Source organism: Bufo bufo, chromosome 4, assembly GCF_905171765.1.
Source record: "Bufo bufo chromosome 4, aBufBuf1.1, whole genome shotgun sequence".
Taxonomy (NCBI): Eukaryota; Metazoa; Chordata; class Amphibia; order Anura; family Bufonidae; genus Bufo; species Bufo bufo.
Window position 1 is genome coordinate 248,738,189 of NC_053392.1, and position 18,585 is coordinate 248,756,773.

The following is an 18,585-nucleotide window of genomic DNA, read 5'->3' on the forward strand; positions in this document are numbered from 1 at the left end:
ATCTCTGTTTAGGGAGAGAGAGAGGAGCCGCTTCGTCTCGATATCCAGAAGGATCCTGTAAATGTAGAACAATCCCACTAGCTATTTTACAGCTAGGATAATCTTTCCCCCACAAAACGAGGCGAGGCTGCGATTTGAAGGTCAAACTACTGAAACTAGGACTGACTGTCCTGGGGCATACAGCCTCTTTTATTTACAATCCACAAACATAGTACTGCCCACAGGGGTTTGAAATACAACCAATCACTCCGTACAATACAGACAGACACTCCCACACAAAATCCTCCTCTTGGCCTGTGATAAGATTACTGAATACAATGGCGAATATAATTATCAGAGGCAGAGAAATACAGTTTTATAAAACATATCACAGGAACCCCAAAACATGCAATAACCCCATAACAAGTATATCCTCGGAACCGGGGGATCTGGGTGAACCACATATCCGAAATTCACCCAGATCCGTTCAGTAGTTTGGAAGATACAGTTTTATGCCAGTTACACCGAAAATATACAAGTTATACAGAAAATAGTCACTAATAAATGTGTCCCTTGTTTGGTAGTTTCAAACTACTGAATAATGTCTCTGTGCACCAAATACCGGCGAGATGGCACCGTGTAGAAAAGTCCAAACAGTGTCTGTGAGTTAAAATGGCCGCCATCCATTGTTCTCACCATGTGCTTCATCCATTCAGACTAACAGTTTTGTAACAGTGCTCCCTTTTTGTGGAACACTCTGGCAGACACTGTCTGACCCCTTTTCGGGGCAGACTAAGGCTGTCCAGACCGCTGGTTATGCTGGGCTGAGGTCTGTTTGTCTGGACAACCCGTCGGCGTTGCCATTCTGTTTCCCAGGTCTGTAGGTAATGGTGAAGTTGAAGGGTTGTAACGATAAACTCCAACGTAAAAGTCTGCCGTTATCCCCAGAGACCCGGTTTAGCGACACCAACGGGTTATGGTCTGTAACCAGAGTGAATTCTTGTCCATACAAATAGGGAGTCAATTTCTTTAGTGCCCACACCAAAGCCAAACACTCTTTTTCTACCGCTGCATAGCTGACTTCACGTGGCAGGAGCTTATGGCTGATGTAGACAACTGGGTGCTCCCCTCCGTCTTCGCCTACTTGGCTGAGGACAGCTCCCAGCCCGAACATGGAAGCGTCTGTATGGACGATAAAACGCTTGTTAAGGGCTGGGGCCGCCAAGACAGGAGCGTTAACGAGAGCATTTTTGAGAGCTTGGAAAGCCGTTTCACAGTGGGGAGACCACAGGACCTGTCGAGGTAAGTTTTTCTTGGTCAGGTCAGTCAGGGGTTTGGCAAGTGTGCTGTAGTCTGGTACAAACCGTCTGTAGTACCCTGCTGTGCCCAGGAATGCTAGGACCTGAGTCTTAGTGGTGGGGGTGGGCCAATTGGCGACAGCTTCTATCTTGGCCGGCTCTGGTCGCTGTTTCCCACACCCCACCCGGTGACCCAGGTACTGTACCTCGGCCATCCCAAAGTGTCATTTTTCTGGCTTCAGAGTCAGGCCAGCAGCCCGGATCTGATCCAGAACCATTCCTACGTGAGCTAAGTGGTCCTCCCAGGACTCACTGTGGATCGCTATGTCGTCCAGGTATGCGCAAGCAAAACTCTGGAAGCCATCCAGGAGCCTATCGACCAAGCGCTGGAATGTAGCTGGGGCATTCTTCATCCCAAACAGCATTACCTTAAAATGATATAAGCCGAACGGGGTGACGAATGCCGACTTGGGGACAGCCTCCTGGGCCAGGGGGATCTGCCAGTAACCCTTGCAGAGGTCGATGGTGGTCAGATAATTTCCCCTGGCTATACGATCGAGTAGCTCGTCTACCCTGGGCATAGGGTAAGCGTCCGTCACTGTCTTTTCATTGAGCCTCGATAGTCTACGCAAAACCGGGTTGTACCATCTTTCTTGGGCACCAGGACCACTGGGGAAGCCCAGGGACTATCGGAGGGCTCAATTACCCTGAGTTGGAGCATCTCATCGATCTCCTTCTTCATCCCTGTCCTAACAGCCTCGGGGATTCGGTAAGGAGCCTGGCGTAAAGGAGCTTGTCCCGGGGTATCTACCTGGTGGGTGGTTAAGGTAGTGTACCCTGGCTTCTGGGAGAAGGTGGGGCTTTTGGACTGCAGGAGTTGATTAAGCTGCTCCCTTTCAGTGGGGCTAAGTCGGTCCCCTATCTTGACCTTTAGCTACTATATCTGCGTGGGGACTCTTTTCTAACAGATCTGGAATGGGTAGACTGTCGGGGTCTTCCTGAGGGGGACAGCATACGGCCGTCACGTTCTCCGGCCGCTCAAGATATTCCTTGAGCATGTTCACATGGAATGTCTTTCTAAGATTGCTGTCATGGCAGCTAGCTATTACGTAAGTGGTGTCTCCCCTTTTCTCCACTATCTGGTAGGGGTCCTGCCAGGACTCCTGCAATTTGTCTGTCTTAACTGGCTTAAGCACTAACACCTTTTGCCCTATGGTAAAGATTCTCTTTCGGGCCCCCCGATCGTACCATACCTTCTGTCTTCTCTGGGCCGATTGGAGGTTAGCCTGCACTGATTTGGCTAATTGCTCCATTCGGTCCCTGAGTTCCAGCACGTACGGCACAATGGGGACACCGTCAGTCTCCATCTCTCCCTCCCAGTGCTCCCAGATCAGGTTTAGGGGTCCCCGTACCTTTCTTCCATAGAGCAACTCGAAGGGAGAGAACCTGGTCGTTTCCTGGGGCACCTCCCGATAAGCAAATAGGAGGTGCGGCAGAAAACGCTCCCAGTCTCGGTATTCCTGAGTAAACGTCTTGAGCATTTGTTTGAGGGTCCCATTGAACCTCTCACAAAGTCCGTTCGTCTGGGGGTGGTATGGAGAGCTCAGGAGGGACTTAATTTTGCAAACCTGCCAGAGTTGCTGAGTCAATTCGGCAGTAAATTGGGTGCCTCGGTCGGACAGGATTTCTTTCGGAAATCCTACTCGGGAGAACACCTGCACCAGCGCATTCGCTACCGTATCCGCTTGGATGTTGGATAGGGCGACAGCTTCCGGGTACCTGGTAGCGTAGTCCACTACGGTAAGAATGTAGCGCTTACCGGAGGGACTAGGGGTAGCCAGCGGTCCCACTAGGTCAATAGTAACCCTGCTGAAGGGTTCCTCCACAATGGGCATATTTACTAGATGAGCTTTAGGGTGATCGCCTCTCCTCCCTACTCGTTGACACACATCGCAGGTATTACAATAAGTCCTAACATCAGCGTGTACCCCTGGCCAAAAGAACGTGTGAGTAATGCGGTGTAGTGTGCGGGTTACAGCTAGGTGGCCTGCCAAGGGAATGTCGTGTCCTATCTTGAGTATTTCTCGACGGTATTTGTGGGGCACTACCAGCTGTCGCCTATGCTGCTCCCTTTTCTCCGTCAAGCGATATAGCTTCCCCTTTTCCCATAAAAAGGTTTCGTTATCTGACCCGCTCCCTCCGGTCTCTGCTCGTTCCCGGTACTTTTGTAATGTCGGGTCAGTCGTAGACTCTGTCTCGAAAGCATCTGGGGTGTCCCAGGGTATGGGACCTAACGGGTCAGTCAAGGTCGGGGTAGGTCTTACCTGTGTCTCCCGCACTGGTGAGAGTTCTCGCTCCGTTCGGGCTTGGGCTCGGGTAGTCACTGGGTTCGCCTCGTTGTTGTATACTGGAGCATAGGCAGAAGTCATGGGGCCCAAATCGTTGCCCAGTAGTACTTTGGCAGGTAAATTATCCATTATGCCCACGTTCACGGCACCCTTTCCCGCTCCCCAATCAAGATGTACTTTAGCGGTCGGAATTTTGTACACATCCCCCCCCGCCACTCTAACGGCCACAGTCTGCCATGATCGTTTGTGCTCCGGCACCAAATGGCTCTGGACCAGTGTAATGGTAGCCCCTGTGTCTCTTAACCCCTCGGTAGATTGCCCCTCGAGCCATACCTTCTGCCGATGGTGCTGGCGGTTATCCAAAGCAGCATATACAGGATCTGCTTCGTGAAGTGGTCCCAAATATTCCTCCATAGGGGCCTCTTGGTTAACACAGAGCGCCCGGGCAGGACGAGATGACCCAGAGGGGTAATTATAATTCCGGGGGGTCTGGTGTGCATTAAGGGGGCAGCTAGCCATGAGGTGCCCTGGTTGCTTACATCGGTAGCAGGTCGGTCTGGGACGATCAGAGTTGTTATTCGGTGGTCCTGAGTACCGTACGGGCCCAGCGGGCACCTGGGCTCGGAATTCGGTACGTGGCGACGTATGGTAAACATCTTTGTGTTCGACCCATGCTGGGGTTCGGTTGTTCGTGGGTTCGTGTAGACGGGAGTCGTAATGTTCATCGGCCAATTTGGCTGCTTCTTCTAAGGTAGAAGGTCGTCTGTCTCGCAGCCATTCCTTCCCCTGCTGCTCCATGCCGTTATAAAAATGTTCTAAGAGAAATAATTGTAAAATTTCCTCACCAGTCACAGCTTTACTTCCGCTCATCCAGTGATTTGCCGCTCTCCGCATTCGGTGCGCCCATTCCATATGTGTATCGTTAGGCTTCTTTTTCGTGCCACGAAATTGTCGGCGATACGTGTCAGGAGTTACAGCGTACCGCCGCAACAGTGTCTCTTTGACCAGCGCATACTGTGTTACTTCCTCAGCGCCCAGAGTCCGAAATGCTTCCAGGGCTCGCCCGGATAGTTTCCCAGACAATATCGTGGGCCACTCTCTGTTGGGAATCTGGTGCAGGGCACATTGCCTTTCGAAGTCCGCCAAATATTCATCGATTCCTGTCTCGCTCTCTAGGAAGGGTCTAAAAGCCGCATAGGGTATCTTTGGTCTCCCGGCGTTTTCGACAGGAACCTGCGGTGCTTCGGCATTGCGGTGTGCGGTCACTAGGCTGAGTTCGTGGGCTCGAGCCTTCCGTATATCCTCGTCCGCTTCTGCCATCAACTGCTGCACCAGTTCCATAGGTGGGTTCGGCCCGTATAGCGAGAGCCTCTCCCGAACAATCCTGGTCTTTTCGTCACTACTCGTGGTCGGGGTTTCTGCCATCGTGAACCCCTGATCCAATTCGGTTAATTCTGTGATCAGTTCCCTTCTCGGACGGTTGCTGGCGTTCCCCCCTCTGCTTTCGAGTAAATCCTTCAGGGTCGCACGTTTCAATTTTTCGTAAGCGCTCTCCATCCGTTCAGTACATCTCCTAGGAAATCCAGGACAATCCCACCGCTGCCACTCAAATGTTACGGTTACTCCCAGGCTAGCTGGAAGCTGGACCGCTTGGATAGTCTGGATCTCTGTTTAGGGAGAGAGAGAGGAGCCGCTTCGTCTCGATATCCAGAAGGATCCTGTAAATGTAGAACAATCCCACTAGCTATTTTACAGCTAGGATTATCTTTCCCCCACAAAACGAGGCGAGGCTGCGATTTGAAGGTCAAACTAGGACTGACTGTCCTGGGGCATACAGCCTCTTTTATTTACAATCCACAAACATAGTACTGCCCACAGGGGTTTGAAATACAACCAATCAATCCGTACAATACAGACAGACACTCCCACACAAAATCCTCCTCTTGGCCTGTGATAAGATTACTGAATACAATGGCGAATATAATTATCAGAGGCAGAGAAATACAGTTTTATAAAACATATCACAGGAACCCCAAAACATGCAATAACCCCATAACAAGTATATCCTCGGAACCGGGGGATCTGGGTGAACCACATATCCGAAATTCACCCAGATCCGTTCAGTAGTTTGGAAGATACAGTTTTATGCCAGTTACACCGAAAATATACAAGTTATACAGAAAATAGTCACTAATAAATGTGTCCCTTGTTTGGTAGTTTCAAACTACTGAATAATGTCTCTGTGCACCAAATACCGGCGAGATGGCACCGTGTAGAAAAGTCCAAACAGTGTCTCTCTATAGTGACATATCTCTCTATTTTAAAGAGGTTGTTCCATTAAGATAACTTATCAACTGGATATCAGTGTCTGATCGGCAGGGGTCCTGTGTTTCCCCATGTAAATGTATCAATGGTCACGCATGTGTGCTGGGCTCCATTCATCTGTATGGGGTACAAGCACTTAACAATCTCCGACAGACCCATAGAGCTGAAAGGAATGTCAGCACAAATGCGTTTCTGCACCTCAATTCAAACAAGGAGCATGGGCCTCCTTTCTCATGACTAGAGGGGCTCCCAGCAGTCAGATCCCTGCTGATCAGACACTTCCCCTATCCGGTGGATTAGGGATAACTTCTCTTAGGCCTCTTTCACACGGGCATTGCGGGAAAATGTGCGGGTGCGTTGCGGTTACACCCGCGATTTTTCCGCGCGAGTGCAAAACATTGTAATACGTTTTGCACTCGCGTGTGAAAAATCGCGCATGTTTGGTACCCAAACCCGAACTTCTTCACAGAAGTTCGGGTTTGGGATCGGTGTTCTGTAGATTGAATTATTTTCCCTTATAACATGGTTATAAGGGAAAATAATAGCATTCTGAATACAGAATGCATAGTAAAACATCGCTGGAGGGGTTAAAGAAAAATTATAATTTAACTCACCTTAGTCCACTTGATCGCGTAGCCCGGCATCTCCTTGTGTCTTCATCTGATCTCTGTGCAGCAACAGGACCTGTGGTGACGTCATTCCGGTCATCAAATGATCCATCACCATGGTAAAAGATCATGTGATGGATCATGTGATGACCGAAGTGACGTCACCACAGGTCTTATTGCTGCACAGAGATCAGATGAAGACAGAAGGAGATGCCGGGCTAAGTGGACTAAGGTGAGTTAAATTTTTTTTTATTGATTTTTTTAACCCCTCCAGCGATGTTTTACTATGCATTCTGTATTCAGAATGCTATTATTTTCCCTTATAACCATGTTATAAGGCAAAATAATAATGATCGGGTCCCCATCCCGATAGTCTCCTAGCAACCGTGCGTGAAAATCGCACCGCATCCGCACTTGCTTGCGATTTTCATGCAACCCCATTCACTTCTATGGGGCCTGCGTTGCGTGAAAAACGCAGAATATAGAACATGCTGCGATTTTCACGCAACGCACAAGTGATGCGTGAAAATCACCGCTCATGTGAACAGCCCCATAGAAATGAATGGGTTGGTATTCAGTGCGGGTGCAATGCGTTCACCTCACGCATTGCATCCGCGCGGAATACTCACCCGTGTGAAAGGGGCCTTAATGGGACATCCTCTTTAAAGTTCTGGATCTATTTCTGTTGTGCCTTTTAATGGTAGGAAGGCATTTTATACTTTTGGCGCATAATCGACAATTCAGAAACCATTATTCTTTATAAACTTCATCCCAAAGAAGTGTTGTACATAAATGTGCTTTATAGTAATGGTAATAGAAACTTTACACATTACCATACATCATGCAGCGCATACACTAATTGCCATGTCATTTCATGGGGAATATAGAATAGTTAAAATTCTAACAACCTCTGCAGTTCCAACCACAAAAGCATGCAAACAGGAGCTCTGTCCCAATCACATTTTCCCCAAGGGTTAAGGCATGTTTGTTCAGATGTCATAAAAATGTATGATGTCATAGGGAATTTCTAGGAGTGAACACATGAAAGATTAATCTGAACCTTTAAACGTATTCCCTGAATAATCACTGAAAAAGCGTGTCTCTAAGGGCTCGTTCACACAAACGTTTTTTGCGTTCCGTATACTGCCCGTTTTTGCATTACGTATACGGTCCGTATATGGAACCATTCATTTGAATGGGTCCGCAAAAGATGCAGACATCACTCCATGTGCTGTCCGCATCCGTTGCTCCATTCCGTGACCCCACAGGAATTATGTGACATGTCCTATTCTTGTCCGTTTTGCGGACAAGAATAGGCATCTCTATAATGGGCCTCCTGTTCCGTTCCGCAAATTGCGGAAGGCACACGGGCGGCATCTGTGTTTTGCGGTCGTGTGAACAAGGCCTATCACTTACATTGGAGTAAGCAAAATGAGGCAATAAAAAGAACAGCAATGGCAATGAACCTAAATACCATAGAAAGTTGTATTATTAGGTTTAGATTATCATTTGGTTTATTTCATATTTTGCTTTTTTCACTCTGTATTTCTCGGTTCATCTTGAAAAAACAACAACATTATTTTCTTTAAAGAGGACCTGTTTATTCTCCTGACAGTTCTGTTTTAGTAAATATATGTATTTCCCATGAAATAACAATTTCAGAGCACTTTTTTAGAACCTTGCATTGTGCTTTCCTGTTTTTATTCCTTTTTGATTTTTTTTTAAACAATTGACAACTGGGGTGTTACTATTGTCATGTCAAAGGGGCAAGCCCCTACACAAGTACTAATTGGACAGGGTGAGAGTATGCAGGGACACTTCAAATGGTAAGACTCGGTTGTCAACTCACTGAAACATTTCTAGAAGGAATAACAGAAAACCTGTACAATGTAGATTTATAAAAACAAAGATGCTCTAAAATTGTTATTGAATGAGGAATACAACTATTTACTATGTGTGAGGAGTAGTGATAGATCCTCTGTAGTCCTTGCAAAAAAAACAAAACCCTGTCCTTTCATGTCGGTCATACTTGTCTTTGTAGAAAAACATAAGGGGCAATCGAAATGATGAAAAGCAAGTTGGAACCAAAAATGTTATATAGTTTTTCACTTTTATATGTGACCGATTGAAGTGCATACTTCACATGTGATAGCTATGAGGCTTGTTATTTAAAATAGTTGCTCAAAAGTCTTGTGTAAGTTCTTCATCCAGTACTCTTTGATTCTCAGAATAGCATAGCATAGCATGCTGAACTAGTCTATCCAGTAGAAAAAATGGAAACCTGGCAGATGCAATAGAAGTAAATATCATCATGACAAATCATAACAGATCTAGCATAAAATCCTGTAAAAAAGTAAGCCTTGCATTGATTGTTGCATTTTGCACTTCCTATGCGGTTTCCTTGATGGGGTTGTCCAGGTTCAGAGCTAAACCCGGACATACCTCCATTTTCACCCAGGCAGCCCCCCTGACTCGAACATCGGAGCAGTTTATGCTCCGATACTCTCCTTTGCCCTGGGCAAAGGCATTTTTTGAAGATCCGGTGACGTACCGGGCTCTTCATGGGGCTACCATGAAGTCCGGTGACGTCACCGGCACTGATGGGCAGGCTTTAGGGCTGCCCTAGAAAGTAAAATGACTAGGGCAGCACTAAAGCCCGCCCATCAGAGCCGGTGACGTCACCGAACACACTGTGTGTGATTGTAAACAAAAGAGCCCTTGCCCTGTGCGATTTAGCGGAGGGCAAAGGAGAGCATCAGAGCATGAACTGCTCTGATGCTCAAGTCAGGGGAGCTGCCGGGGTGAAATTATGTCCGGTTCAGCTCTGAGTTATGGAAAAAAAAGATATAGCACTGTAAATCTGATGTTCAGCGATATGTAACAAAGCTAAGCAAGTTTTAGGCAAAAAAATATCTACAGTTGCAAGAAAAAGTATGTGAACCCTTTGGAATGATATGGATTTCTGCACAAATTGGTCATAAAATGTGATCTGATCTTCATCTAAGTCACAATAATAGACAATCCCAGTCTGCTTAAACTAATAACACACAAAGAATTAAATGTTACTATGTTTATATTGAACACACCATGTAAACATTCACAGTGCAGGTGGAAAAAGTATGTGAACCCCTAGACTAATGACATCTCCAAGAGCTAATTGGAGTGAGGTGTCAGCCAACTGGAGTCCAATCAATGAGATGAGATTGGAGGTGTTGGTTACAGCTGCCCTATAAGAAAAACACACCAGTTCTGTCACACACCAGAGTGGCTGTCCTGTAAAGATGACTGCAAGAGCACAGCGCAGACTGCTTAATGGGGTGAAGAAGAATCCTAGAGTGTCAGCTAAAGACTTACAAAAGTCTCTGGCATATGCTAACATCCCTGTTAGCGAATCTACGATACGTAAAACACTAAGTAAGAATGGATTTCATGGGAGGATACCACAGAGGAAGCCGCTGCTGTCCAAAAAAAACATTGCTGCACGTTTACAGTTTGTACAAGAGCACCTGGATGTTCCACAGCAGTACCGGCAAAATATTCTGTGGACAGATGAAACCAAAGTTGAGTTGTTTGGAAGAAACACACAACACTATGTGTGGAGAGAAAGAGGCCCAGCACACCAACATCAAAACCTCATCCCAACTGTGAAGTATGGTGGTGGGGGCATCATGGTTTCGGGCTGCTTTGCTGCATCAGGGCCTGGACGGATTGCTATGATCGAAGTAAAAATAAATTCCCAAGTTTATCAAGACATTTTGCGGGAGAACTTAAGGCCATCTGTCCACCAGCTGAAGCTCAACAGAAGATGGGTGTTGCAACAGGACAACAACCCAAAGCATAGAAGTAAATCAACAACAGAATGGCTTAAACAGAAGAAAATACGCCTTCTGGAGTGGCCCAGTAAGAGTCCTGACCTCAACCTGATTTAGATGCTGTGGCATGACCTTAAGAAAGCGATTCACACCAGACATTCCAAGAATATTGCTGAACTGAAACAGTTCTGTAAAGAGGAATGGTCAAGAATTACTCCTGACTAGAGTTGAGCGGACACCTGGATGTTCTGGTTTGGCAGATTCGGCCGAACTTAAAAAAAAAGTTCGCGTTCGGGACCCGAACTTAACCCCAACTTGACTCCAAACCCGAACCCCATTGAAGTCAATGGGGACCCGAACTTTTGGGAACTAAAATGGCTCTAAAATAGTCCTGGAAAGGGCTAGAGGGCTGCAAAAGGAATCAAAATGTGCTTAAGAGTATGGCAACTGTTCTGCAAACAAATGTGGATAGGGAAATGACTTAAAATAACATAAAATACAGAAAAATTAAAAATAACAATCTGGATCTAGGAGTAGGAGGTTGAGGAGGCGGTGGATGTGGCGGTGTAGGTTGACGTGGCGGTGTAGGTGGAAGCGGCGGTGAAGGAGGAATAGGTAGCCAACACTGATTTGTGTTATTTTTTATTTTTTAATTGGGGTATCCCCCAAAATATTGGGACATATAACAAAATAAAACTAAGAATAAGTGCACTTGAGTACAAGAATGGATGGTTGAGGCTGGTATAAATGTTTATTCTGCACAAGGTACGGACAAGTCCTGTGGGATCCATGCCTGGTTCATTTTAATAAACGTAAGCTTGTCCACATTGGCTGTGGCCTGTGATAATGCTCTCTGCCGTGCTAAACACACGTTCACACTATACACTGGCTGCAGGGCAGGTCAGCACCTCCAAGGCTGACAAAGCTTTTCCACATTTGGGCCATGCTAACCCTGCCTTCTCAGGTTCTGGCGGTGCCCCAGCTGCGTTGACGACCTCTTCCTCCTCCTCTGCCTTCACCTTGTGCTTCCACTGTGCCCCCGCTGTCAGGTGGGAATGCTATCATCAGCGTGAGCATCTTCCGATCAGTAACAGATGTTTTCACTAAATTTAGTTCCCTGTCCGCAATGCAGAGCAGGGGTTCATACACGGCAAAAGGGGGTTCATCTCACCCAGCAATACAACAGAGGATTTTGAGAGATTTAGGCCCCTGTCACCCAGGTACAGCAGGGGTTCATTCACGGCAAAAGGGGGTTCATGTCACCCAGCAATACAGCAGAGGATTTTGAGAGATTTAGGACCCTGTCAGCAATGCAGAGCAGGGGTTCATTCACGGCAAAAGGAGGTACATATCACCCAGCAATACAACAGAGTATTTGGAGAGATTTATGCCCCTATCACCCATGCACAGCAGGGGTTCATTCACGGCAAAAGGGGGTTCATGTCACCCAGCAATACAACAGAGGATTTTGAGAGATTTAGGCCCCTGTCACCCAGGCACAGCAGGGGTTCATTCACGGCAAAAGGGGGTACATGTCACCCAGCAATAGAACTGAGGATTTTGAGAGATTTAGGCCCCTTTCACCCAGGCACAGCAGGGGTTCATTCACAGCAAAAGGCGGTACATGTCACCAAGCAATAGAACAGAGGATTTTGAGAGATTTAGGCCCCTGTCACCCAGGCACAGCAGGGGTTCATTCACGGCAAAAGGGGGTTCATGTCACCCAGCAATACAACAGAGGATTTTGAGAGATTTAGGCCCCTGTCAGCAATGTAGAGCAGGGGTTCATTCACGGCAAAAGGAGGTACATATCACCCAGCAATACAACAGAGTATTTTGAGAGATTTAGGCCCCTGTCACCCAGGCACAGCAGGGGTTCATTCACAGCAAAAGGCGGTACATGTCACCAAGCAACAGAACAGAGGATTTTGAGAGATTTAGGCCCCTGTCACCCAGGCACAGCAGGGGTTTGTTCACGGCAAAAGGGGGTTCATGTCACCCAGCAATAGAACAGACGATTTTGAGAGATTTAGGCCCCTGTCACCCAGGCACAGCAGGGGTTTGTATACGCCCAAAATGGTAAAATGTCACCCGACAATTGAAAATAAGATTTTTAAGGGCACTAAAATTGCCACAATTAAAATGGCTTTAAAATAGTCCTTAAAAAGGTAAGAGGGATGTAAAAGGCAGTAAAATGTGCTTAAGAGCATGGCAAATGCTCTGCAAACAAATGTGGATAGGAAAATAACTTAAAAATGAAATAAAATTACTAAAAATTACAAATTATTGACCTGCAACTCAGAGAAGGAGGTGGATATGGAGTCGGAGGTTGAGGAGGCGGTGAATGTGGTGTTGTAGGTGGAGGCAGCAATGGAGGATGAATAGGTAGCCAACAATGTTTATTTTTTATTTTTTATTGGGTAGGTAGCCCTCAAAATATTGGGACAAATAAAAAAAAAGAAAACAAAGAATCATTGCACTTGACTTGAGTACAAGAATGTATGTTTGATGGTGGTATAAATGTCTATTCTGCACAAGGTACAGACAAGTCTTGTGGGATCCAAGCCTGGTTTATTTTAATGAACGTGAGCTTGTCCACGTTGGCTGTGGACAGGCGGCTGCGTCTGTCTGTAATGACGCCTCCTGCCGTGCTAAATACACGTTCAGAGAGTACACTGGCTGCAGGGCAGGCCAGCACCTCCAAGGCATACAGGGCAAGCTCTGGCCATGTGGACAATTTGGAGACCCAGAAGTTGAATGGGGCAGAACCATCAGTCAGTACGTGTGCACAGGTACTGTTCCACCATGTTGTTCAAATGCTGCCTCCTGCTAACACGCTCCATATCAGCAGTTGGGGCCGGTTGTTGCGGCGAGGTGACAAAGCTTTTCCACATGTCGGCCATGCTAACCCTGCCATCTGAGGTGATGGCGCTGACACAGCTGCATTGGCGACCTCTTTCTCCTCCCCTGCCTTCGCCTTGTGCTTCCACTTGTCCCCCGGCGTCAGTCAGGAATGCTCTCAGGAGCGCGTCTACCAGCGTGTGCCTGTAGTCGCGCATCTTCCAATCAGGCTCCAGTGAGGGAATTAAGGACGGCACATTGTCTTTGTAACAGGGATCCAGCAGGGTGGCCACCCAGTAGTCAGCACACGTTAAAATGTGGGCAACTCTGCAGTCATTTTGCAGGCACTGCAGCATGTAGTCGATCATGTGTGCCAGGCTGCCCAGAGGTAAGGACAAGCTGTCCTCTGTGGGAGGCGTATCGTCTGCGTCCTCCGTATCCCCCCAGCCACGCACCAGTGATGGGCCCGAGCTGCGTTGGATGCCACCCCCCTGTGAACATGCTTCATCCCCATCCTCATCCTCCTCCTCCTCATCCTCCAGTAGTGGGCCCTGGATGGCCAAATTTGTACCTGGCCTCTGCTGTTGCAAAAATCCTCTTTCTGAGCTACTTCTAAAAGACTGGCCTGAAAGTGTTAGACATGACCCCTCTTCCTCCTCCTCGTCCTGGGCCACATCCTCTTCCATCATCGCCCTAAGTGTTTTCTCAAGGAGACATAGAAGTGGTATTGTAACGCTGATAACGGCATCATCGCCACTGGCCATGTTGGTGGAGTACTCGAAACAGCGCAACAGGGCACACAGGTTTCGCATGGAGGCCCAGTCATTGGTGGTGAAGTGCTGCTGTTCCGCAGTGCTACTCACCCGTGCGTGCTGCAGCTGAAACTCCACTATGGCCTGCTGCTGCTCGCACAGTCTCTCCAGCATGTGCAAGGTGGAGTTCCACCTGGTGGGCACGTCGCATATGAGGCGGTGGGTGGGAAGGCCAAAGTTACGCTGCAGCGCAGACAGGCGAGCAGCAGCAGGGTGAGAACGCCGAAAGCGCGCACAGACGGCCCGCACTTTATGCAGCAGATCAGACATGTCGGGGTAGTTGTGAATGAATTTCTGCACCACCAAATTCAGCACATGCGCCAGGCAAGGGATGTGCGTCAAACCGGCTAGTCCCAGAGCTGCAACGAGATTTCGCCCATTATTGCACACCACCAGGCCGGGCTTGATGCCCACTGGCAGCAACCACTCGTCGGTCTGTTGTTATATACCCCGCCGAAACTCCTGCGCAGTGTGGGGCCTGTCCCCCAAACACATCAGTTTCAGAACGACCTGCTGACGTTTACCCCTGGCTGTGCTGAAGTTGGTGGTGAAGGTCTGTCGCTGACCGGATGAAGAGGTGGAAGAAGAGGAGGAGGAAGCCGAGTAGGAAGAGGAGGCAACAGGAGGCAAAGAATGATGCCCTGTTATCCTTGGCGGCGGAAGGACGTGCGCCAAACAGCTCTCCGCCTGGGGCCCAGCCGCCACTACATTTACCCAGTGGGCAGTTAGGGAGATATAGCGTCCCTGGCCGTGCTTACTGGTCCACGTATCTGTGGTTAGGTGGACCTTGCCACAGATGGCGTTGCGCAGTGCACACTTGATTTTATCTGATACTTGGTTGTGCAGGGAGGGCACGGCTCTCCTGGAGAAGTAGTGGCGGCTGGGAACGACTTATTGTGGGACAGCAAGCGACATGAGCTGTTTGAAGCTGTCCGTCTCCACCAGCCTGAATGACAGCATTTCAAAGGCCAGCAGTTTAGAAATGCTGGCATTCAGGGCCAGGGATCGAGGGTGGCTAGGTGGGAATTTACGCTTTCTCTCAAAGGTTTGTGAGATGGAGAGCTGAACGATTCCGTGTGACATGGTGGAGATGCTTGGTGACGGAGGTGGTGTTGTTGGTTGCACATCCTCTGTTTGCTGGGCGGCAGGTGCCAACGTTCCTCCAGAGGCGGAGGAAGAGGCCGAGGCAGCAGCAGAAGAGGTAGCAGGAGGGGCCTGAGCCCTTTCTTGGTTTTGAAGGTGCTTACTCCACTGCAGCCCGTGTCTCGCATGTAGATGCCTGGTCATGCAGGTTGTGCTAAGGTTCAGAACGTTAATGCCTCACTTCAGGCTCTGATGGCACAGCGTGCAAACCACTCGGGTCTTGTCGTCAGCACATTGTGTGAAGAAGTGCCATGCCAGGGAACTCCTCGAAGCTGCCTTTGGTGTGCTCGGTCCCTGTTGACAGTGGCCAGTAGCAGGCAAGCTGTTTTGGCGATGGCTGCTCTGCTTTTGCACCCTGCTCCCGCTTTTGCTATGCTGTTGGCTCGGTCTCACCACTGCCTCTTCCTCAGAACTCTGAAAGTCAGTGGCACGACCTTAAATTCCATGTGGGTCTAGGACCTCATCGTCCCCTGCATAGTCTTCCACCCAGTCTTCCTCCCTGACCTCCTTTTCGGTCTGCACACTGCAGAAAGACGCAGCAGTTGGCACCTGTGTTTCGTCATCATCAGAGACGTGCTGAGATGGTATTCCCATGTCCTCATCAGGAAACATAAGTGGTTGTGCGTCAGTGCATTCTATGTCTTCCACCCCTGGGGAAGGGCTAGGTGGATGCCCTTGGGAAACCCTGTCAGCAGAGTCTTCAAACAGCATAAGAGACTGCTGCATGACTTGAGGCTCAGACAGGTTCCCCGATATGCACGGGGGTGATGTGATAGACTGATGGGCATGGGTTTCAGGCGCCACCTGTGCGCTTTCTGCAGAAGACTGGGTGGGAGATAATGTGAACGTGCTGGATCCACTGTCGGCCACCCAATTGACTAGCGCCTGTACTTGCTCAGGCCTTACCATCCTTAGAACGGCATTAGGCCCGACCAAATATCGCTGTAGATTCTGGCGGCTACTGGGACCTGAGGTAGTAGGTTCAGTAGGACGTGTAGCTGTGGCAGAATGGCCACGTCCTCTCCCTGCACCAGAGGCTCCACCAACACCACCACCACCACGACCATGACCGCGTCCCTTATTAGATGTTTGCCTCATAGTTAACCACTTTTTACTTTGCTTTGTAAATGTTAAGTCTGTTAAAGAAAATTAACCTACAATAAAAACCCTGATGTAGGGTATTGCACTAAATATATTTTTTTTTAATTCTATATGACAGCGGTATTTGTGGCCTAAATGTGACAGCGGTATTTGTGGCCTAAGAGGCACAAACCAGAGCATTGTCACCTCGGTGTACCGTAAAAGCACTGCTGGCAATAGCCTTCTCCGTTGGGGCAGTGCCCACCCATTCCCTTTACGTAAGGGAATTCCTAAGGGCCAATACTTCAGACTTCGGAGGAATTGTTCAACAATGAAAAAATTCAAAAAACAGGCAGCAGATTTGAGAGTCAGATTTAGGGAGAGAGGCTACCCCAATGAAATTCTACGCACGGCTTACGAAACTGCATGCAGTGAGAAGCGGGATCAACTCCTCATCCCTAAAAAAACTGAGATCATTAGGCAATATGGACCAGAACAATATTCAGATTATTGGCACCTTTGACAGTGGACATCAGGCAATAAAACGAGTCCTATCTAGACACTGGGATATCCTGAAAGCGGACCCAGATCTAGATAAGGTTCTAGGATCATACCCACAGATTACCTTCAGAAAGGGGCGTAGTCTGAGAGACAGACTGGTTAATAGCCATTTTCAACCACCAGAGAGACCAGGAAACTGGCTCTCTAGAAAGCCTATGGGAACTTTTAAATGTGGCAGCTGCACAGCATGTGGTCAGATTAAAAAAACAAAAACATTCACGTGCTCCCACAATAACAAAGAATACACCATCAGATACTTTATAAACTGTCTCACTACTGGTGTGGTGTACCTGGCCCAATGTACTTGCCCACTAGATTATGTGGGCAAGACAAAACAGGAATTCAGGAGACGCATAAGGGACAACGTGAATGATGTTTTGAATGAAAAAGACACATCAGTGGCACGCCACAATGTACAACACCATGGAGGCAACACCAACTGCCTTAAATTTATAGGAATAATACATGTCCCCAAACCTAAGAGAGGTGGCGATTGGGACAAGATGATCCTGCGAGCCGAAACAAAATGGACATATAGATTAAACTCTGTGACACCGCAAGGTTTAAATGAATTTATTTCATATAAGCCTTTTTTGTAAATACCTGCCATAATTCCTTATTTGTTCCTGCCAGGATGTGCCTGGATCTCTCAAATACCCCATTCTGCCAAACTAGGGTGCATTGAAGGCGGAAGCTTGATCTAAATTTGCCCCCCCCCCCCCAAGGGCTATAATTGATATTTGCTATCTAAGTTGTGGCATCTTACTGTCCACTTGACAGTACATTTCATCCCTCAAGCACTTTAGAGCACTGTAAATGCAGTAAGTGACCAGTATATATAAAAAGGAACCTGTGACCTGCAAGGACCTTAAATCCTGCATGGTCTAAACATCCTGAAACCTACAGTGTTTTTTCCTGGAATCATTTGAATGGAAGTTCTGTGAGTGAGTGCTTGTGCGCACCCTGCAGACTACACATAATGTAAATTTTGATTGTCGATCTCTTTGCTCGCTTCTATGGACGCATGTACCAAGTGTGTTTACTTTTACCCTGCAAGGACCTGCCGGGGACGCGGTGATAGATCCCCATAGCAACTGAGACGCCACCCACCAACGTCACTTCCGGTTTGAGACAGAGCGCTGCTGACTGGGCGAGATACAAGGTAACGGCCCAATGCATGTGCGCGTCTGCCCTGGATGACATGACGTATGAGAGGGAGGTGCTCCAAAAGCGCTCACCCAGCAACCATTGGTTAATTAACCAAGTGGGCAGGGTTGAGACGCCATAAAAAGAGACACTTTGAATCAGTTAGTTGCCACTGCCTTTATATACGTGCGGGAGCGCTGCCACTGCACCAGGCGCCCGGCGTTTCATTCTGTGTCCTTGAAGAACCAATACTCTTTGTGGTGAAACGCGTCAGACATTTTTGAGGAAGAATTTTATGGTCAGAGTTTAGCAGCAATAGAGCCGAGGTTCCAGCGGCTGTGGGTCGCCCTTTTAAGGGCGGGTGCCTGGAATACAGCCTGTTAGGGTTCTCCCAGCTCACCACGACTAGTTTATGTAGGGATAGAACCTGGGCCGAGCAATCTGCTGAAATATCGTTCTGAAGGTGACCCCTCTGATATATTTGCCGCTTGAACAAAGAGACCAGAGCTGCTAGTTACACCTGACACACTTCCAATAAAGCAGTGCAACACTAGCATTGTTTTAATATAAGTGTCACAATATTCTAAATATGGATAAAATAAAAGTTATGTTTTAAATAATTACAATAAGGC